Source organism: Panthera pardus, unplaced genomic scaffold (assembly GCF_024362965.1).
Source record: "Panthera pardus isolate Hobbes unplaced genomic scaffold, ASM2436296v1 HiC_scaffold_26, whole genome shotgun sequence".
NCBI lineage: Eukaryota > Metazoa > Chordata > Mammalia > Carnivora > Felidae > Panthera > Panthera pardus.
The window spans coordinates 1,471,823-1,493,907 of NW_026526832.1; the positions used below are offsets into that span (position 1 = coordinate 1,471,823).

The window sequence follows — 22,085 nt, forward strand, 5'->3', positions numbered from 1 at the left end:
TCATGTAATTAGGTTTGTCTATAGTAATGGTCCTTTCAAAGATCAAGATGGTGTTTTATTAATCAAGGTTATTTTTGTATGTGAGTATTCCACCTCATTAAATTCTGCTAACTTTTATACTCCATCCATTTAATATCTTTGGATTTATTTTGTTGATCTTTCATTCTAGCTTCTTGATTTTAATGTTTCCTTCATTTATTCTGAATTCTTCTTGTTTCTAATAAATTTCCCCTGACTCCACTTGGATCAGGTCCCAGTAGTCCCTGAAAACAAAGTCCCAGGGCGCCTGGGTGGCTCAGTCAGTTAAGTGTCTGACTTCTGCTCAGGTCATGATCTCGCGGCTCCTGAGTTCGAGCCCTGCATTGGGCTATGTGCTAACAGCTCGGAGCCTGGAGCCTACTTCAGATTCTGTGTCTCCCCATCTCTCTCTACCCCCTTCTCTGCTCATGCTCTGTCTCTGGCTCAAAAATAAACAAACATTTTTAAAAAATTTTTTTAATTAAAAATTAAAAAAATTAAAAAAATAAAACAAAGTCTCATTTTGGCTTATTTCAACTTTATAATTTCCTTTTTAACACAGGAGTTACTTTAAAAGAGGCTTTAAATTTTCCAGTGAGAAGATTTTTATTTTGCTACTTCTTGTGTTTTGTTTTGCATCTTAATTTCTAATTTTATTGCAGAGTAACAAAATAATCAGATTTTTGTGCTTTTTGGAATTTGCTGGGATTCCCTTTGTGGTCAGATACATGACTAATTTGTAAAAGGGCCATGGGTGTCTGGAAGAAATGAGTCCTCGCTCCACTGGGGACAATGTGTTATTTATACATATTAGGTACATTTCAGAACTCTATTGTGCCTTGCACTGAAGCAAACGACTGTATATCTTTTCAGTGGACTGTAGCTTTTATCAGTATGAACTAATCCATGTTTACTGTAATGCTTTCTATTTTATTTTTTTTTAATTTTGGTAAAATACACATAACATAAAGTTTGCCACTTTAACCGTTTTTAAGTGCACAGTTCTATGGCCTTAAGTACATCACACTGTTGTGCAACCATCACTGCCTTCCGCCCACAGAACTCTTCTCTGTAAAACTGAAACTCTACACATTAAGTAACAACTCGCCATTCCTCTTTCCTCCCTGCCCGCCCCAGCAATTGCCCCTCAGCTTTCTGTCTCTGTGAACCCGATTATTCTACGATCCTCATGTAAGTGAAATCATACAATATTCATCCTTTTGTGACTGGTTTATTTCACCCACATAATGTCCTCAAGTTTCATCTGTGTTGTTGCAGGTGACAGAATTTCCTTCCTTTTCAAGGCTTAATCATGTTCCGCTGTGTGTACAGACTACCTTGTGTTGTTTATCTTATATCTGCTGATAGGCATTTGAGCTGCTTTCCTTTGAGCTATTTCCTATTGCCGTGAATAATGCTGCTATGAACGTGGGTGTACAAATATCTCCTTGAGTCCCTGCTTTCAATTCTTTGGGGTGTGTACCTAGAGGTGGAATTGCCAGATCATATGGTAATTCTGTTTTTAGTTCTTTGAGAAAGCATCATCCTATTTTCCATAGTGGCTACACCATTTTCCATTCCCACTAACAGTGCACATAAGCTCCAATTTCTCCCCATCCTTGCTGACACTTGCTGGTTTCTATTTTGTGTGTTTTGTTTATAGTTGCCATCCTAATGGGTGTGATGTTTTTTAAATTATTGTTTTGGATTTTATAGCTATTATGTAACATATGATACCTATTTAGGAGGTGTCTATTTCCCTCTACCTTTGTTTTCAAACTTTCTGCATGATTTTCTTTAGATATACTTTTTGGAAATAAGATATAACATAATTTTTTTCTTTTTATTAACTTAAACTGAAAATATAGGTCTTGTAATGGCCTAATTTAACCTATTCGTGGGTACTCTGATTACTTATAAAACCAGACTTATCCTTGTCCTGCTGTTTTTATGTTCTCTATCATACTTTCTTCTCTTTTTTGTTTCCATCTTTTCTTCAGTTGATCAGTTTTTCTGTATTCTATTATTTTTCCTTATTTGTATTTGTATTTTTAAATAATTTTTTATTATTCATTTTGAGAGAGAGAGAGAGGAGGGGAGGAGCAGAGAGAGAAGGAGAGAGAGAGGGAATCCCGAGCAGGCTCTGCACCATCAGCATGGAGACCAAAACGGGACTCGAACCCACAAACCATGAGATCATGACCTGAGCTGAAACCACGAATAGGACGTTTCACCGACTGAGCCACCCAGGCGCCCCTCCATTGTTTTTCGTATTGTGGGTTAGAAATTATACATTTTATTTCTACTTTTTTGGTGGTTACCATTAAATTTTTAAGACATACTTAAACATAATTTTCTAAAGTATTTTGAATAAATTCAGATCAGAAGTTCACAAACTATGGCCTGTGTGCCAAATCCAACCCACCATCCACCTTTGTACCTCCTGCAGGCTAAGAATAATTTTTATGTTTTTAAGTAGCTGAAAAAAAATCAAAAGAAGAAAAATGTTTTGTGACACATGGAACTTCTATAATTCAAATTTCAGCATCCCTAAGTGAAGTTTTATTGGAACACAGCCACATTTTTTTGCTTACATATTGTCTATAGCTACAATGGCAAAGCCTAAAATATTTGCAGTTGGCCCTTTATTGAATACATTTGCTGATCTGTGGTGTAGATATATGTCTTCCCCCCAAAAAAGATAAGGATTAATACAGAGATTAGTGCTTCCTTCAAGCCTCCAAATCTTACTCCATGCCACCCCTATGTTGCATTTGGGATTTCAGTTCTAGAAACTGGAAACAACCCAAATGTCCATCAGTAGGTGAGTGGATAAGCAGATTGTGGTATACCAATACAATGGAATGCTACTCAGCAATAAAAGAAAAAAAGAATGAACTACTGAAACATACACATCTGAAAGTGTGATGCTAAGTGTAAGTAAGAAACTAAATGCAAAGGCTACATACTGTATGATAATATTTATGTGACATTCTAGAGAAGGCAAAACTATAATGATAGAAAGCAGATCTGTGCTTTCCAGGGGCCAAAAGTAGGGGAATGGTGATTGGTTCCAAAGAAGCATAAAGAACATTTTGGGGTGATAGAAATATGTTTTATCATGATTGTGGTGGTGGTTACACAACTGTATACATTTGTCAAAATTCACCCAATTATATACTTTAAATTGGTGAGTTTTATTGCCTATAAATTATACCTCAACAAAGCTAATATAAAAAGCCTGTTCTGCCCTTATTACCAGGGAAATACAAATCAAAACCACAAGAAGATACCTACCACCTCACATCTGTCAGAGTGGCTAAAATGAACAACTCCGGAAACAACAGATGTTGGCGAGGATATGGAGAAACGAGAACCCTCTTGCACTCCTGGTGGGAATGCAAACTGGTGCAGCCACTCTGGAAAATAGTGTGGAGGTTCCTAAAAAAATTAAAAATAGAATTACCCTATGACCCAGCAATAGCACTACTAGGAATGTATCCGAAGGATATAGGAATGCTGATTCATAGGGCACATGTACCCCAAAATTTATAGCAGCTCTATCAACAATAGCCAAATTATGAAAAGAGCCCAAATGTCCATCAAATGATGAATGGATAAAGAAGATGTAGTAATGTATATATAATGGAATACTACTCAGCGATGAAAAAGAATGAAATCTTGCTATTTGCAACAATGTGGATGGAACTGGAGGGTATTATGCTAAGTGAGATAAGTCAGTCAGAGAAAGACAGATATCATATGTTTTCGCTCATATGTGGAATTTGAGAAACTTAACAGAAGACCATGGGGGAAGAGAAGGGGAAATAAGTTACAAGCAGAAAGGGAGGCAAACCATAACAGACTCTTAAATACACAGAACAAATTGAGGGTTGATGGGGGTTGAGGGTTGGGAGGGACAGGGAAAATGGGAGATAGGCATTAGGAGGGCAGTTGTTGGGATGAGCACTGGGTGTTTTGTGTAAGGGATGAATCATGCGAATCTACTCCCGAAGCCAAGACTACACTGTATACACTGTATGTTAGCTAACTTGACAATAAATTATTTTAATTAATTAATTAATTAATTAATTAACTTTATTTTTAAAAATTGGAAAAATAAATAAATAAAAAATAAAAAGCCTGTTCTGGGCAAAACTACCCTTTGATGGGGGAAAAAAAACAATCTATGATGAGAAGGAGCATGTGGGAACTTTTTGAGGTGAGAGTAATGTTCTGTATCTTGATGGGGAGGGTTACATTACACAATTTAATGCATTTGCCAAAAATCAGTTATTGTATGCTTGAGATTTATGCATTTCATTATATGTAAATTCTACATCAAAGTAAATGTATTAAATATTGAACTGTAGTTAACAATATGCATGCTTGAACACCTAAGGGGAAGTATACAGATGTCTGTAAACTTACTTCGAAATATATAAAAAACAAGATGGATAAATGAATGGCTATATGGATAGACACATAGTAAAGTATAATAAAGTATTAATGGTAGAATATAGATGGTGAGTGTTCTTGATAAAATATATGTACCTATTCTGCCTTTTAAGACATTTGTGTTGACACAGAGTGGTTGCATGTACAAGACATCTGGACCCAGTCTTAAATTATCTCGTGTATAAAGAAATTGTTTTAAAATATTTTCATCTAGAGCACTAACTGTGCTCATCTTTCCTTCTTCAAAAGCCAGGGAAAAGACATGGTGGGACTTGTGGACCTGCCTAGTTTGAGCCAGCAGCTTACCTGGTCCCTCCTATTTTTGAGGCCCTGCCGTCCCTGTTGATATTCTGTAGGGTCCCTTCCTTTCTAAGCTTGAGAGGATTATAGGAGTCTAAGTAGTCTCCTGGGATCTGGTTTATTGCTGGAACCCTGGCAGTGTGAGAAACTTCTGGAACCTCACTGGGTGCCAAAGCCCTAATGGAAAAGTAGTAGAGTTCTGATATGTTAGCCCTGGAAGGGCCTTAGTCACCACTTCACAGTTCTCTTTTCACTCATATGAGAAACTTAACAGAAGACCATGGAGGAAAGGAAGGGGAAAAAAATAGTTACAGAGAGGGAGGGAGGCAAACCATAAGAGACTCTTAAATACAGAGAACAAACTGAGGGTTGATGGGGATTTGGGGGAGAGGGTAAAATGGGTGATGGGCACTGAGGAGGGCACTTGTTGGGATGAGCACCGGGTGTTGTATGTAAGCGACGAATCACGGGAATCTACCCCCAAAACCAAGAGCACATTTTACACACTGTATGTTAGCCAATTTGACAATAAATTATATTAAAAGAAAGGAAGAAAGAAAGAAAGAAAGAAAGAGAGAAAGAAAGAGAGAGAGAAAGAAAAGAAAAGAAACAAGTGCAGAGAGGGGAAGTGACTTGCTTAAGCCCACACAGGGCTGTGGTAGCAGATGCCCCAAGCCTCCTTGCTCCCAGCCGTATTGGGGCCACAGCCAATCTGATGGTTTCCTGAGAGGCACTGATGGGAGGAGGCCCATGATTTATGAGGTGGTAGCAGCCTTGCTGTGAGGAGGCCTGGGTTCAACCCCGGCTCTGCGAGCTGGGGCAGGTTACTTCATCTCTTAGCTCGACTTTCCTCATGGGTACCATAAGAATAATAGTATCTTCCTTCTGGAGTGTTGGAGGTTTAAATGGAACATTGTCTTTAGAGCAGTTAGCACAATGCCTGGACCCAGTAAGCGCTCATTCCACTGGAAGCAGTGTTAGTACTGTTACTAGTAAGTGCGCCGTTATGTGAGTCTGTGAAACCAGATTTTGGCTCCAGTGCTACACTTACTAGCTGTGACTGTAATCCTCACAACAATCCCCAAGGGAGTGGTCTTTTCCATATTTTACAAATAAGGAAGTTGACATGCATGTCCAACCTCAGGTCTTCGGATCTGGATCAAACACAAATATTGTGTTCTAATAATCCTCTTGGCAGATATGTTCTCAGCAAAATGACCATTCAGCCATGCATCTGTCATTTTCTCAAACTCCTTCAGCTTAAGATGTTCAGGGTGCCAGGGGGCCATGTTCAGGGTAGCATGTCCTGAACCCCATCATATGCATCATCTGGGAGCTTGTCAGAAATGATGATTTTGCCCCCACCCCTACCCAGAGCTACTGAAACAGTGTCTGGAGGTGGGGACCTAGGATCTGTTCCAGCAAGCTCTAGGAAGTAGAGAAGTGCTATTCTAAGGAACCAATAAGAGGAGGATTAGTGGAGAGAGTGAACGATCAGGTTCAGGGGGGCGCATCTACAGCATGGAATGTTCGACCTACGAAGAGTAAACCTCCTACTAGCAATTCTGCTTTGTCTTTTTTATGCTAACATTATGCTTGTCTCTTTCCTAGCCTTGAGCTGCATTGCAAAGGTCTCCATAGTTCCTCCTACTAGCAATTCTGCTTTGTCTTTTTTATGCTAACATTATGCTTGTCTCTTTCCTAGCCTTGAGCTGCATTGCAAAGGTCTCCATAGTTCCCAGGCCCCAGGAAAGGGAGCACAAAGGCAGAAGAACATTTACCTCTCCACGCTGTCACTGACTGATGTCTCATCTAGGACCTCCTCAAAGGTGCTTGCAGAGTCTCGCCCTGGGAGGTTTTCCTTTTCATTTCACTGGAGCTCATAAGGATTGAGTCATTTATGAGGATTCTGTCATACACTCAAAAGCCAGGGGGATGGTTTGTGAGGGTTTATCTCCAACCATAGCCGTGAGCCACCGTGGCTGAGACTGTGCTTGGAGGAACGAAATAAAGCTCCCTCACCCCACAGGAAACTGCAAAATCAACCACGCATTTCCTCAACAACAACCACCTCCATATGCTGTGGTCTAAAAACTCACCATGTATTATCAAAACGTACACCGGTAGAACTCTCAAAGCCAAGTCTAGTCCAGACAATGGCTTGCTGGAGGGAGGTGGGCTTAGGGGTGGGAAAGAGGCTTGGAGAGGCTTCTGACAACACATGCTCCTGGCCAGACCCAGCTCCCCTCACTGCCCTCATCTCTGTTTTATTTACACCTTGTTATTACATCTCCTGCTTCTTATCATTCCCAGTTCAGATGGCCTCCAACCTCCACCACTGGAGGCAGAAACTACCCTCAGTCCTAAATGCAGCTGAAAAACCGCTTTTGGAGTTTGTGTATCTGGCAGTGAATATCTCACCTCTTAACCAGACTTGAGCCCTGGCAGGGAAAAGCCCTCCCAATCTGGCCCCTTGCCCAGCAGGGTCCAGTGCCAGGGTGTGGTTGGCACTAGATTAAGTTATGTAATAGATCAGCAATAGAGTTGCACTTCATAATTGCCAAGGAGTTTCTGAACACACAGGTTGCAGGAGAAAAGAAGCAAGGTAGAGTTCTGTAGCTGAGCAGAGACAGAGCATGGGCTGGATATGGGGGCTGATGTTTCTCTGAGGACCAGATGCCCAAAGTCCTAAGGGCCGGAGGAATCTTTGCTGGGGGTCAGCAACAACAGCCACCAGCACATTCATTCCACCAGTGATGACTGGCACTGTTCCAGATGCTGGGGCTATAAAGATGAGCACCAGAGATGGTGGAATACAAGGTGCAGGGAGGGGGGCAGGAAAATTATCCTTCATAAAAGATTACTTCCAAGTATTCTTATACTGGAATTCTTAGCCTTCTCATTTGCATGCTTGTTTCCTTCTTTCCTCCCCATCCCTTCCTTTGTCCCTCCCACCCACCCTTCCTTCCTTTCTTTCTTTCTTTCTCTTTCTTTTCTTTCTTCTTTCTTTCTTTCTCTTTCTTCTTTCTTTCTTTCTTTCTTTCTTTCTTTCTTTCTTTCTTTCTTTCTTTCTTTCTCCTTCTTTTCTTCCTTCCTTCCTTTCCTTCCTTCCACCCTCCCTCCCTTCTTCTTCTTTCCTTCCTTCCTTCCTCTTCTTAAGCAATGGCAGCTGTCTGGGGAAGATGTCTTAGCCTGAATTGACCTCAATCAGTGCTAACTTGTATGTTTATAAAGGTCACCTGATGACACTGGTGGAAAAAATAGGCAAAGAAATTTAAACACAGAGTTAGTAAGTCTCCCTAGGGATATGACCTCACAACGAAAAGAATTGCATGTTTTTGTAAACAAGGACTTTAAAGGTCAGTTTAAAACACAAGCTCTGGAGATGACAAATATATACCTACTGGGTAAATGGAGGAGAAAGTCTGGCCCAGTATTTTGTGGATGGGTAATTGTGGTTTGGGGTAAAATTTCCAAGGTCAGCATCACATGTGGGTTCAGAAAGTATTGTATCTTGAACCTCTTAGGTGAAGTGACAATGATGTGGGAAGCTAAATTAGAGGGCTTACTTCCCCTGTAGCCTCTGAAGCGAGGCTGCCTTCTTCCTAGCTCATACTCAGGCCCTGGGGAGGGTCAGGATCGCATTTGCTCTGCATTGCTGCTTCTAAACCATTCTCCCTCCTTCCCTCCTAAAACACCAGTCGGCTGGCTTACTCTCCCTTGGAATCTCCTCAAACTATCCATGGATGACCTCCTTGTTGCACCTGTTGACCCTTGGGCACTTCCTTTTGTGCTTTTTAAGGACTTTGATTCACGCTCACACTCCCCAGCATTGTTTTATCTCCAGCTTTATCTCACGGTGATTTCAATATCCACATAGAAGATCCTCCCCAAGTCCCAGTGTCAGTCCGCTTGGATTGCTATAACAGATTACCAGAGACTGGGCAGTTTATAAACAACAGAAATTTATTTCTCACAGTTCTAGAGGCTGGGAGGTCCAAGATCAAGGCAGATTGGGTGTCTAGTAATGACCTACTTCCTGGTTCATACATTGCTTTCTTCTCACCGTGTCCTTGCATGGCAGAGAGGGCAAGAGTCTCTCTGGAGTTTCTTTCATAAGGGCACTGATCCCACTCATGGGTGCCCCACTGTCATCTAATCGCCTCCCAAAGGCCCCACTTCCAAACACCATCACATCAGGGAGTAGGATTCAACATACGGATTTGGAGGGGACACAAACATGTAGTGTGTAGCACCAGCCTCCAATTCTACGACTTACACATGGAAACCAGTGACCTTGTCACCTCCACCTCAACCACTCACTTCCACAGACATACCCTGGAACCCATTACTACCACTGACTAGAGAGCCCTCCAGTGTCTCAGTTTCTAGTAACCCATGCTGCAGCCACTATGCCCTGTTTCTCCAGCTCACTCCTTCTCTTACACAGACTCCAATAATTCTTCTTCCAATTGAGATGTGCAATCTCTGCTCCAACCATGTTTTCACTAATAATTAGCCCCTTAAGTGCCTCATTGCCATCCTTTCCCAGCTTATATTTCACAGTTTACACTGTTATAGTTTACAGTTGCATACACCCCAACTCCCTCCATTGCATTTGCCTGAGAGAACTTCATCCATGGCTGACCTGTAAGGCCTAACCAATAACAAGATGGAGAAGCAAACAACAAATGTCTCTTCCTTTATCTCTCATCCAGCTTCTGACCCCACTCCACTTCTCTGCTGCCCCTTAAGAGCTGTCCAGCTACTGTCATAATTCCTTTCTTCCCCTTCTCACTGCAACTCCCTCCCATTGACTTTTGTGACCTCTCTCCACTGAAATAGCTTGTGTCAAGACTCCTGAGGTCCTCTCGTTGCCAAATCTAATGGGCAAGTCTCAAACCTCATCTTACTAAACTCATCAGTAGCATCTTTGATGGAGCAGAACACTCTGTCTTCCTGACACATTCCTGGTTTGGATATGCACTCCCCTTGGATCTCCTCCTACCTCACTGGCCTCCTCTTCTCACATCCCTCTGACATTGATCATTGGGAGTTTCCCAAGGTTCAGGCTTTGCACCTTTCTTCTATCACTCTTTACTGACCTCACCCAGTCTCTAGGACTGAATGACTCCCAAAGTTAGATCTTCAGCCCAGATCTTGAACCTGAACTCCAAATTTCTATCTTTAACTTACAATATGACCTTTCTACCTGGATGTCTAATGGGCATCCTAAACTTAACTTCTATCCCTTCGTTGTGTTCCTCCTGATCGTCATCTCAGAAAAGGACAACTTCTTCAACTGTTCAGGCAAAATAACCTGGGTGTCATCTTTGATTCCTTCCTTCCTCTAATGTCCTGTATACAATCAATTGATAGATCATGTTGGCTTACATTCAAAATACATCCAGGGTGGCTCAGTCGGTTGAGCGACCAACTTCAGCTCAGGTCATGATCTCACAGTTCGTGGGTTCATGCCCCATGTCAGCCTCTGTGCTGACAGCTTGGAGCCTGGAGCCTGCCTCAGATTCTGTGTCTCCCCCTCTCTCTCTCTGCCCCTTCTCTGCTTGTGCGCGTGCTCCTCTCTCCTCTCTCTCTCTCTCTTTCTCTCTCTCTCTCAAAAATAAATTAATAAAACACTTTTTAAAAACGTAAAAACAAAAACAAAAAACCCAAAATACATCCAGAACCCTGTGTTTCTTACCACTGCTGCTAATATGGACCAAGCCACTATCATCTCTCACCTGGATTATTCCAGTAGCCCCCTAACTGGTCTCTCTGCCTCTGCCCTCATCATCCTTGACATCTGTTCTCCATAAAGCAACCTGAGCAAACTTTCTAAAATTGAAGTAAAATAGATTTCAACCAACTTGTCAACTCTAAATGATTGCTAACAGTTGCCTGAGGTGCCCTGTGGAGAACTCTTGGCTTATAGTAAAGAATGCCATGACTGTTTGGCAATGTGTGCCAAGGCCTAGGCAGAGGGAGCAGGATGTGAGGGCCACAGAGTAACATGGCCTGAGACAAGATTCCTCTCCCCAGTGGGCCTGCTTAGACTGGGTTCCCCAGAGACAAGGATCTGTGGGCAGGCACTTTATTCAAGAAGTGATCCCAGGAGTGGGGAGTGAGACAGAGAAAGGATAGAAAAGGGAAGGGAAGAAAGACAAAGCAGAATATCTTAATAAGTAGGTCACCTCTAAGAGTACCTGAGGCTCAGGTGCGGCACCTCTGGGAGAAGGTGGAGAACACATCTCAGAGTAGTCCGACCTGAAGGGAGAATTTGTTCTCCCCTCAGCTTCCAGTACACCCAAGGATGAAGCCCTGAGGTGGAGGTCACACTGTAGGCAGATGCCCTTGGCCCTTGTGGACAGGGTGCTGACAGAGTCTGCCCCAGTGCCCCATTCTGGGATGACTAGCCCTGCTCTGACAATGGAGCTCAACCCCAACAGCTTGCTCCTCCAGAAAAGCAGGCCAGACCCAAAGTTAACTAGAGAGGCAGTGTGGCCCAGTGGGACAGATATAGGATCTGGAGTCAGCCAAACGTGGGTCCAAATCCTGGCACAAGCTGTGACCTCAGATGAGTTACAGGACTTCTCAGCATTCTCATAATAACCTAGAAGTAACAGCTCCTGCCCATGGGGTGTTGTGAGGATCCCCTGAGGCTCCCCTCCCATATACTCCCCTGACACACAAGTCAGCATTTGCTACCCCCATTCCCAACTTGCCCCACAGCTGCCTCCACACACATAGAAAGCACAAACTGCCCAGAAGCTCGGCCCCTGTCTGGGCGTAAGATTAGGTTCCAGATATCAAACATCACAAGATGGCAGCCCACTGGGAAGGTAGGAAGAAGTTATTACAACTTTCTTTTATCCTCATTTTTAGTTATCCTTTTAAAAGTTCTGGTTTGGCTTTTGTTCTAGAACAGCCATAATAGAATTGTGTAAGTACGTGATTTATGCGTAAATGAAGGTACAAATATTAGGGTGTGTGCTCAAAAATATCTCATGGGTATATAATCCAAATAGTTTGGAGATGACTACCATGGATCCTTCTTTCTTGTCCTGGATAACACAGGTCTGGTCTCTGTCCTGCTCAGGCCTCTTCCCACAGCCTGCCCTGCCTTTAGTCTGACTCTTTCCTCCTAGAATTACATCTTGCAGTCAAACAGCCCCTGGTCTCGTAAGGTTCATAAAGGAAAGTGTCTCTTGTTACTTGTATGATCACCACAAGAGGCCCAACCTAACCCCTTTCCTAGACCTCTCACCACACCACCACCACTGTCCCTCACAGCTGTTGTTTCCCTAGTCAGGAGCAATCAGTCTTCCTGTGGGCCGCAGACCATGATCAGTTTCTGTGTCAGTTGCCCTCAACGTGCCCACTTCCTGGGCCATCTCCCAGGGTTCCTGGTCCCCCACCCGTGCTCCATGCCTTTGCAGTCCCTGGGCAGACCCTAAGTTCCCACCTCAGCTCCTTTCCTCAAGGTGTGCCTCTCCCCAGCCCCACAGATCTAAATTCCATCCGACTCCCAGGCCCAATGCACCAGGCGTATGGCGCACTGGACCACCAGGTGACGTCTTCCAGTGCCTCCTAGAAACTGTACCTGCCTGGTCCCAGTGACACTTCTCAGGTGCTGCTTCGGGTCAGGGTCGGCTACATAATTTGTGTGCTCACTGCAAAACAAAAATACAAGGCACCTTGTTCAAAAAAGAAGAAAACTTGGGGCCCTTGGGTGGTTCATTCAGTTAATCATCTGACTCTTGGTTTTGGCTCAGGTTATGATCTCATGGTTCGTGAATTTGAACCCCACATGAGGCCCTCAGCTCTCAGCGCAGAGCCCGCTTCAGATACTCTGTCTCTCTCTCTCTCTGCCCCTCCCCAGCTCACGCACTCTCTCTCTGTCAAAAATAAATAAAAATTTAAAAATTAAAAAAAAAGAAAAGCTGCCATTAAATGTATGAAAATATAAAGCTTTTTCCTTTCTTCCGAAATCTCTCTCTTGACCTGTCATGGTATTGTTTTTTTGTTTCTATTTAGTGTTGTGCTCCCTCAGGCAAGGGGATGCGATGGCAGACCCTCAAAGGCACCAGGCCACCCTTTGCCCTCCACAACTCAGCGCTGACACGTCATTGGCTGCTGGACTGGCATGGTGAGTCGGGCATCTCTGCCTCCTGAGGGGATTGCAAGCTGCACACTGGGATGCTCTAGGTACCTGGAGCAGGGCAGGGCAAGAGGTTTGTCTCTGCTGAATGGGCCACACTGCCAGCCCAGCACAGAGACAGCTGCCATCATGCCTTACCACGAGAGACAGCAGGGCCCACATGCCCAGACCCCTCCAGCCAGAGCAGGGAATGGCGGTGCCTGCTGGACACGGGCAGGGAGGGGAAACTGGGAGAGACTAGGACACTAGGAGTGAGGGGACTGGGCAGCTAAGGCCACATCCCAAAGAGATGGCAGAAGATAGGATAGTGCATGGACCAAGGCCCCTGGCTACCAGCACATGCTTCATTGTCTTTTTTTTTTTTTAATTTTATTTTTTTTTTTTAATTTTTTTTTTCAACGTTTTTTATTTATTGTTGGGACAGAGAGAGACAGAGCATGAACGGGGGAGGGGCAGAGAGAGAGGGAGACACAGAATCGGAAACAGGCTCCAGGCTCCGAGCCATCAGCCCAGAGCCCGACGCGGGGCTCGAACTCACGGACCGCGAGATCGTGACCCGGCTGAAGTCGGACGCTAACCGACTGCGCCACCCAGGCGCCCCAATTGTCTTATTGGCCTTTACTTACATAATACAGACTCGAAGATAAATTGGTTAAAAACCTCATGCACCGCCACGTTCATTACAGCATTATTTACAATAGCCAAAATATGGAAAGAAGCTAAGTATTCATCAATGGATGAAAGGATCAAGAACATGTGGTATATATATATACATACACAGTAGAATATCATCCAGCTATAAAAAAGAAAGAATTCTTGCCATTTGTGACAACATGGATGGGTCTGGAGGCCATTATGCTAAGATAAATAATTCAGAGAAAGACAAATACCGTATGATCTCATTTATCTGTGGAATCGAAAAATAACAACAGGGGCACCTGGGTGACTCAGTCAGTTAAGCTCCCAACTGTTGATTTTGGTTCAGGTCATGATCTCATGTTTTGTGAATTCAAGCCCTGCCTCACGCTTCGTGCTGACAGGGCAGAGCCTGCTTGGGATTTTCTCTCTCACTCTCTCTCTGCCCCTCCCCAGCTCACACGTGCTCTCTCTTTCCAAAATAAATGAAAACATTAAAAAAAAAACAAAAAACAAAACAGGGACGTCTGGGTGGTGCAGTGGGTAAAGCGTCTGACTCTTGATCTCGGCCCGGATCATGATCTCACAGTTAGTGAGTTCGAGTCCCACATGGGGCTCTGCGCTGATGGTGCAGTCTGCTTGGGATTCTGTCTCTCCCTCTCTCTGCCCCTCTCCTTCTTGTGCTCTCTCTGTGTCTCTCAAAATAGATAAATAAACTTAATTTAAAAAATTAAAAAACAAAAAACAAAACTAAATGAAAATAAACTTAAAACAAACAAACTTCAAGACAATGTACACAGAGCATGAAGCCCACAGGGCCAATGGGACTGCACTGATCTCATGCCCAAGGATACAGCCCTGCTGGTATACGAGATGCCTTGAGGTGACAGGTGGATGGGCCTTTAAAACATTTTAATAGTTAATTTTAATGTGTATTAGAAAAAAATCAGGACTATCACAATCTATAATTTCACAGCGATCCTGTCTTAGTTTGAGCTGTTATAACAAAACATTGTAAACTGGATGGCTTATTAACAACATAAATTTATCTCTCACAGTTCTGGAGGCTAGAAGTCTGAGGTCAAGGTGCCAGCATGGCCAGGCTGTGGTGAGAAACCACTTCCTGGGTGCAGACTGCCCACTTCTCATTGTACGCTCTTTTTTTTTTTTAATGTTTATGTATTTTTGAGAGGGAGAGAGAGAGAGAGAGAGAGAGAGAGAGAGAGAGAGAATTAGCAGGGGAGGGGCAGAGAAAGGGAGACACAGAATCCGAAGCAGGCTCCAGGCTCTGCACTGTCAGCACAGAGCCCGATGCAGGGCTCCAACCCACGAACCCATGAGATCATGACATGAGCCAAATTTGGACACTTAACTGACTGAGCCACCCAGGTGTCTCTCATGGTATGCTCTTGTGGTGAAAAGAGAGAAGAGAGCTCCCTGGGAATCCCTTTTACGGGATCACTAATCCCATTCATGAGAGGTCCACTCTCATGACCTGATCACCTCCCAAAGGCCCCACCTCCTCATACCATCACTTGGGGGTCAGGTTTCAACCTAGGAATTTTGGAGGGACACACGCACTCAGTCCATAATAGATACATAGACTCTCTTAGAAACAAATTTATGGAAGGAAAAAAATCAGTTGGTCTAAAGAAAAAAAAATATTTTAAAATATTTATTTTTGAGAGAGAGAGAGAGCACACGTGCACAAATGGGGGAGGGGCAGAGAGAGAGGAAGGCATAGAATCTGAAACAGGCTCCAGGCTCCGAGCTGGCAGCACAGAGCCCGATGCGGGGCTCAAATCCACGAACTGTGAGATCATGATCTGAGCCTAAACGGGACACTTAACCAACTGAGCCACCCAGGAGCCCCTAAAGAAAAATGTTAAGTGAACAATCACACAAATGGTACTCAGATATGGCAAAAAAGAAGACATTCCTCCAAATTTGAGAAATACCACACCAGACTGTGAGTTCGTTACAGTCACCTATAGCTTGTCTACGTATCCCTCTACTTGCTCCTTGGCCTCCCCTCACCCCTCCTTGAGGGGGGCAGCCAATGCTGACTGAGTGAATAAGCAAATCGACCAATGAAAACCTGGGACACCTGGAACCTGAGACTCTCTTTTGCAAATTTCGTTTGCAGGACTTTTTCTGATTAATCGACTCATTCAGGATTCATTTCTACACATTTCAGAAGAAAACTGCTAAAGAGATCAATTCCTTTAAAATATACAGAGCTTATTTTGGAATAAACTGCCTGACCCTCTTTTTCAGGGCCTCTCCCTGACCACCAAGTTCAGAAACTCACCAGGTGATGCTCACAGCAGGATGCAAAGTGTCCTCCCATCCAGCGTGGCTCCCAGTTAGCCTGGAGGCTGTGTCCTGCAGGTGGTCTGAGATGACACTTTGTGACATGTATTTCCCCAATGGTTCACCTTGTAGGGAGATCATGACTCGAAGAGACTAGCTGATACTCTTGGAGGGTCCTGGACGAACAAGCGACCACAGGTTTTTCATCAAAAAGTAGCCAGCCCCTTAGAGAAATGGTTTCCAGTTTCATCTTTCCATCACATTTCACCTTATTAAACAACAGAGCGACACAATTTTGAAAAGGACAAAGAATGTAATGTTACCCATGACAAACATGTTGGAAGCAAGTTTCACTAAAATGGAGGAAAAGGAGAAACTCAGATTTGATGGTCATAGGCCAAAACCACCACCTGGAGTCTCACTGGTGTGTTTGTCAGGTGGCCTTTGTTTCTCAAATAACCATTCACATACATTTATACGGGTTGTTCACAATCAGTATATTTTTTTAAGTTTTTCATTATTTATTTTGAGAGAGATAGAAGGAGGGGCAGAGAGAGAGGGAGAGAGACAGAATCCCAAGCAAGCTCCTTACTGCCAGCGCAGAGCCCAGTGTAGGGCTCGAACCCACAAACCATGAGATCGTGACCTGAGCCGAAACCAAGATTCAGACGCCCCACCGGCTGAGCCACTCAGGTGACCCAGCTGTTGATATTTAATGAATGACAAAAAAGAAGGTTCGTGGCATGATACTTTTCTACCTACTAGAACCTATCACCAGTGTTTTCTTTCGTTATTTATGAGCCACTTTATTTTGAAGTTTTGAGGTAAGTATTTTGAATGAGCTCACACACTTCAGGACTTACCCATCACATAAATTGAGGATTTATATGAGGGTGTACATGCTCACTGAACAAACTCAAGCATTACAGATATGGGTGACTTAGAAAGTGAGAGTTCCCCTATAGTTATGCTTTCTGTATATAATCAGTGTTTCTAGTCCTTGGTGCACTCCTCCGGATTTTGTCTGTGCTTGTGTGTATACACACACCCACACCCACACCCCCCGCCCACACACACACACACAATGCAGGATGCTATTACTTTTTGTGCTGTCTAAAAGTTCCTCTTTCACTTGACTCTGCCTTAGACATCTTTTCACATCAGTTCATCAAGATCTGCCACGTGCAATCATGACTCATCAGACGTGTATTTACGGTCAGACTCAATAGAGCACCATGATTCCTAAGATCTGCTGAACTTGACTTTCTCCCCATCACCACAGGCCAGAAGGGATGACATTCACCAACTCTTGGGAAATGTCTGACTCTTTTCTGAGACTGTCCTGTGCTCACCGCTCTCAACCCACAACTTGTCTTGCACAGCAGAGCCGTTGGGGAACCCCACCATCCTGGCCAGGCCCACCCACTTGGCCCAGAAGGTGACCCTCAGGGAGAAATAGTTTATTATCAACTGAACACTCAGAGGAAAAGTCTGAGTTCTAGGGAAGAAATTCATTTACTGCAAAGCATGCAAAGAAAAACTGCATAATCAAAATGAATACATGTTTAATTAAATGCCTTCAAAGCGACCCATTATGTCAACTTCATTAATTGGTAAATTTAGTATTTATAATAATTTCATTACATTTGAAAAATGAATTGGAAGTAACATTTGCCCATTTGCAATAATTCTTGAGGAAAGCATGGAGACTGCTAAGAAATAACATGTGTTCCTCATATCCTTATTTTGAAAAGCGATATTATCAAAGGGGGGCCTGGCTGGCTCAGTCGATAGAGATGCAACTCTTGATCTTGGGGTTGTGAGTTTAAGCCCCATGCTGGGTATACAGATTACTTAAAAAAAAAAAAAAAAGACCTGATTAAAAGCAAAATTGTTAAAACCATCCAAAAATATTTTGTAATAAAAATATATATGCACGAATATACGTGAGTATGTATCTATGTGTTTGCATATATACATAAATATATAACAGCCACTGAGGGCTGTGCTTAACGTTTCTGATGCACTGTTAGGCCAGATTCTTTAAGAGTAAGAAGGTCCAGCACTGCACAAGACCCCAAGTAGCTGTGCCCTCAGCCAGGACCCCCTTCTGTAAGCATGAGATAGGAGTCATGCTGAGCCAAAAGGAAGTTCTTCTTGAAGAATAATTTCTAAAATCAGTCCCTAGCATGAGGGCAGGATATTAGTGGTCTGGGAACTGGGAGAATCAGAGGCAGAATTTAGAGAGCTGACAAGGGGAAACCCACCGCCTAACAGGTGTCTTCAAGGCTCCCCTGGCTTTCTAGAAAAACATAAAATTCTATCATTAGAGCCATTGCCTTTATTGGCCTAGATCCCCTACTGAAGTGCTTTTTCTCTTCCTTAAAAACAAAGAGAATAACAAAAGTGTAACATATATGATAAAGAGCACACATCTTAAGAGTATGGCCTAGGGCGCCTGGTGGCTCAGTAGATTAAGCTTCTGACTCTTGATTTCAGCTCAGGTCATGATGTTGCAGTTTGTGGGTTTGAGCCCCACATTGGTCTCCAAGCTGACAGTGCAGAGCCTGTTTGGGATTCTCTCTCTACCCCCCGCCCCTGTCTCTGCCCCTCCCTTGTGCTCTCTCTCCCTCAAAATAAATAAATATTCTTTAAAAATATATTTAAAAAAAAGAGTATGGCCTAATGATTTTTTACATATATAACCTCCAGGTTAGCACCATTCAGATCAGTGCATGGAATATTTCCATCACCCCCGAAGGCTCCCTCTGCTTCCTCCCAGGTAAAATCCTCCTCTGAGGCAACCACCATTCAGATTTTGGTCACCATACATTAGTTTTGCCTGTTTTTGAACTTCATATAAATGGAATCATACAGGATGTACTCTTTTGTGTCTAGTGTCTTTTTTAATATTGCATCTGTGAGATTTATCCCTGTTGCTAAGAGTAAAAATAGCTCTTTAGGGTGTTAGTAACGATGGATTTGCATATGGCCAAAGATGTCTATTATTGCTGGTCCCACAGTCCTTTTCTGTACCAGGCAATCACCATCTCTCACCTCTTCCCTCACAACACACAGCTGTATAAATGGACAAATAAACGTCATAATTTTTTACCAGTTGAATGTGATTCCCCCCACCCCAGGTATAAAAGTATATAAACAAGAAGGAGAAGAAAGAAGAAGAGGGGAAGGGGGAGGAGAAGGAGAAGGAGAAGGAGAAGGAGAGGAGGGGAAGGAGAAGGGGAAGGAGGAAAAAGAGAAGGAAAAGAAGGAGAAGGAGAAGGAGGAGGAAAAGGAGGAGAAGGAGAAGGAGAAGGAGGGGGAGGAGGAAGGGGAGGGGGAAAAGGGGAAGAGGAAGGGAGACAGGGAGGGGGAAGGGGAGAAGGAGAAGAAGAAGAAGAAGAAGAAGAAGAAGAAAAGGAGGAGGAGGAGGGAGAGGTGAAGGGGGAGACAGAGAGGGAGAAGGACAGAAGGAAGGAAGAAGGAAGGAAGGAAGGGAGGCATGGAGGAAGAAATTCTAGCTTTGAGAATGTTGCTTGACTCACCCAGACACAGCCAGTCCCTGAGCTGGTCAGTGGCCTTTGATCCGTGTAGCCTGGCTGAGAAAAATGAATTGGCTCAGACACGTTCTCCCTCTCAGTGTTGGAACTCAGAGGGAAGTTGCCTTTGGTAGAGACATTGGTCCCACTTGGACTGTGGGTGGTGCCGCCGCGACTCTCCTCTGGGACTGCAGGGCCTACTCCCCAGCTCCACCCTTCTCATCCCACCTAAGGACAACTCCGAGGCCAGCACAGCTCCAGAGCTCCGCATGAGGTCGTTTGACTGACCGCCCAGTTGAGGCTGCGCCGCCGGCCAGTTGCTCCCACTGTCCACTCCCCCTTGTCTCTTCACCGCCACACCCCACGGACATTCACCCCAGGGCACATCATAAACTTTCTGCTCACTAATCACCTTAGAGTCTGTGTCCCGGGGGACCAACCCGCCACAAGGTAGACAGAAGGGATGATGCGTGGAATCAGGCGTGTCTGGCACGGGTCCTTCTCTCCTGCCCTGGCTGGATCCTGCGTCTTCACATCCACATGGCCGGATTTCTGTCCTCCTGGAGAATTGTTCACCTGGCACTTCGTGTCCCCAAAGGAAAAAAGGTAAGTTTTGCAGAAAGGAAAGGCCAGATCTAGTATCGCCTAGCTGAGCCTTAGTTTCTTTGTCTGTAAAATGGGCCTTTGCCAGGGCCACTCCAGCCCCTGTGTCTTTCTGCCAGCCTCCATTTCCCTCCACAGCCCCCACTTCCACCACCCCTTCGTGGGTCTTCTCCCCCGCCCCCAGTCCAACTTCCACACTTCACCCAGAGCATTCGCCAGTGCCCTGGGTGTGATACAGCAGGGCACGGACTTCATATAGGGTTGACGTTTTACTGAGGAAAACAGGATCAACAACAGGTTTCACAATTAACCATTTTGTGAGTGTGAGATCATCGTTGCTGTTTGGAGCACTTTAGCAGGGTGGGCTTTCTGAAGCCCCATTTTTATGTTTTAAGTCCATTTATTTTTGAAAGAGAGAGAGTGTGAGCAAGGGAGGGGCAGAGAGAAAGAGGGAGAGAGAGAATCCTAAGTGGGTCCCATGCTGTCAATACACAGAGCCTGATGCAGGGCTCGATCTCGTGAACCGTGAGATCACGACCTGAGCCGAAACCAAGAGTCGGACGCCTACCCGACTGAGCCACTACAGGTGCCCCTCTGAAGCCCCACTTTAATTAAATAGTGCTCCCTTTGCCCCAATAAAACCTCAAGAGGTCTACACCACTAGACTCTAGATCTGTAAGCCTCATCCAGGGTCTTGTCATCCGTCAGAACCTCATCTCCTATTACATGGTAACAGGCCCCCAGCCCCACGACTCCCTAGACATTCCTACCTCTGTGCCTTTGCCCGTGCTGACCCTGCCTGCTGAGGCGTGGCTCATACAGCAGCTCTTCTACAAAGCCTTCCGAGAACCCCCAGGTCAGGAGCATTTTGTTGGTACACGGATGGTAACGTTTGCCATTAGTTTACTTGTGTTAAGGGTTAACTAGGTTAACTAGCCACAACACTCGTTAAAAAACAAAAACAAAAGAGTTGCATGTCCTCATGACTTGATAATTTATAAAGTGGCTCCCATTTTTCCAAACTTAGCACTAAAACTCACCATTCCTACAGATGAGTCAGGGAAGGGGAGAGTTCATTTATTGGCTTAGGTTTGGGAAAATGCACAAAAGGGGTATGTCCCCTGCCTGTCCCCGTGCCCTAGATGAACAACTCCTGAAGAATGAAGGTCTAAGTGGGGACCTCATATGAGGTCCAGCCAGAAAAGCCCCAAGTCTCTACCCTTTCCTGGAGGGGAGGAGGAGGGCGAGTGGGCTTGCGAGGTCCCTGGAGACTGTCCCATAGCACAGTGATAGTGGGTATTGGCAGGGCCAGAGGGGATGGTTCCCCCACCCCCTGTGGGGGAGGCTGGGACTCAAGGACTCCCACACACTGTCTTAACTGACACTTGTAGCCAAGTCAGGGTCTGGGTGCCATGGAAACCTCTCTTGAGAGCAGAGACCGAAGCAACAGTGCAGGCCACCCACACTAAGCCCATTGTCCCCTGAGCCAGTCCCTTCATGAGAGGCCCCTTATCAGCCCTTCCTAGGCCTGCAGCTCCCTGGCTCTCCACCCACCCGCTGCACCAGCTTTCCACTCTTGCTGGCCCAGCCTGGGGAACCATTGGGGGGGGGGGGGCGGTGCTCACCTGCTTCAGGACCCACAACCCTCTCTGTCCGCCCCACTCCCGGGGAAATCAAAGGCAGCCCAGTAGAGAGGCCAGAGAGCTCAGTTTTCAGCCACCTTGAGTCCTGGGAACAGAGGACACCAGGCAGAGAGAAGCCCCGGAGGCAGTCAGCTCACAGGACCACGGCCGCTTCTCTTTAGAAGTTAAAATCTGTTGTCTGGTTGGCGCGGCCTTATGCCCATGCCATCTGCCATGTCTCCTGGCCCAGAGGAGAAGGCCAGGTTCTGGGAAATGGCTCTGGAACTGGCCTTAGGGCCCTAGAATAAATCCATCTGGGCCACCCAGTCCCTGGTTTTGCTGCAGGCCCCACCCATTCTTTTCTCCTCTTCCAAGTCCTGGAAGCTTCCCCGGAAGCCAAGCCACTCTCCAGTGTCCCCCCTCCCGCAACCTCCC

The 22,085-nt window shown here is 44.8% G+C and overlaps 2 long non-coding RNA genes across 3 annotated transcripts; one reads left to right on the forward strand and one right to left on the reverse strand.

Moving 5' to 3' along the window:
- The first annotated feature begins 1,024 nt into the window (after positions 1 to 1,024).
- On the forward strand, positions 1,025 to 18,685 carry LOC109264051 (uncharacterized). The gene is made up of 4 exons (XR_008417999.1): positions 1,025 to 1,209; positions 6,482 to 6,605; positions 12,814 to 12,925; positions 18,386 to 18,685. It is a non-coding gene; the product is annotated as an uncharacterized LOC109264051 (long non-coding RNA).
- Positions 2,552 to 21,640, reverse strand: LOC109264048 (uncharacterized). 2 transcript variants are annotated; one of them, XR_002078554.2, is made up of 5 exons: positions 19,838 to 21,640; positions 19,432 to 19,485; positions 15,885 to 16,062; positions 12,380 to 12,449; positions 2,552 to 3,459 (listed from the first exon to the last, which is right to left on the reverse strand). It is a non-coding gene; the product is annotated as an uncharacterized LOC109264048 (long non-coding RNA). The 2 variants fall into 2 exon arrangements; XR_008417998.1 differs by lacking the exon at positions 19,838 to 21,640 and having other exon boundaries at positions 19,432 to 19,818.
- Between the last annotated feature and the right edge of the window lie 445 nt (positions 21,641 to 22,085).